Below are 257 nucleotides of genomic sequence, written 5' to 3'. Positions count from 1 at the left end.
CTACAAGAGTTCGATTTCATCCTCGAACACCGTTCCGGCAGCAAGCAAGCTCACGTGGACGCCCTATCCAGAATGGGGAGTCCGCAGCCGGTCTGCAAACAAGAGCCCTGGAGCAGAACTTCAAATACGGCCGAAAGGATCTTCCCCGACTATGCCTTCGCATCGGCGGCAACCTCTCATCGCACGGGTCTCTCGCATTCACTTCCGCTCAGGGACCAATCAAGTGCCAAGGTCGTCCAGGAGCAGCGGGTGGACGA

This window comes from Cystoisospora suis, assembly GCF_002600585.1.
Source record: "Cystoisospora suis strain Wien I chromosome Unknown contig_1010, whole genome shotgun sequence".
In the NCBI taxonomy this organism is placed as follows: Eukaryota; Apicomplexa; class Conoidasida; order Eucoccidiorida; family Sarcocystidae; genus Cystoisospora; species Cystoisospora suis.
This window is presented reverse-complemented; position numbering follows the sequence as displayed.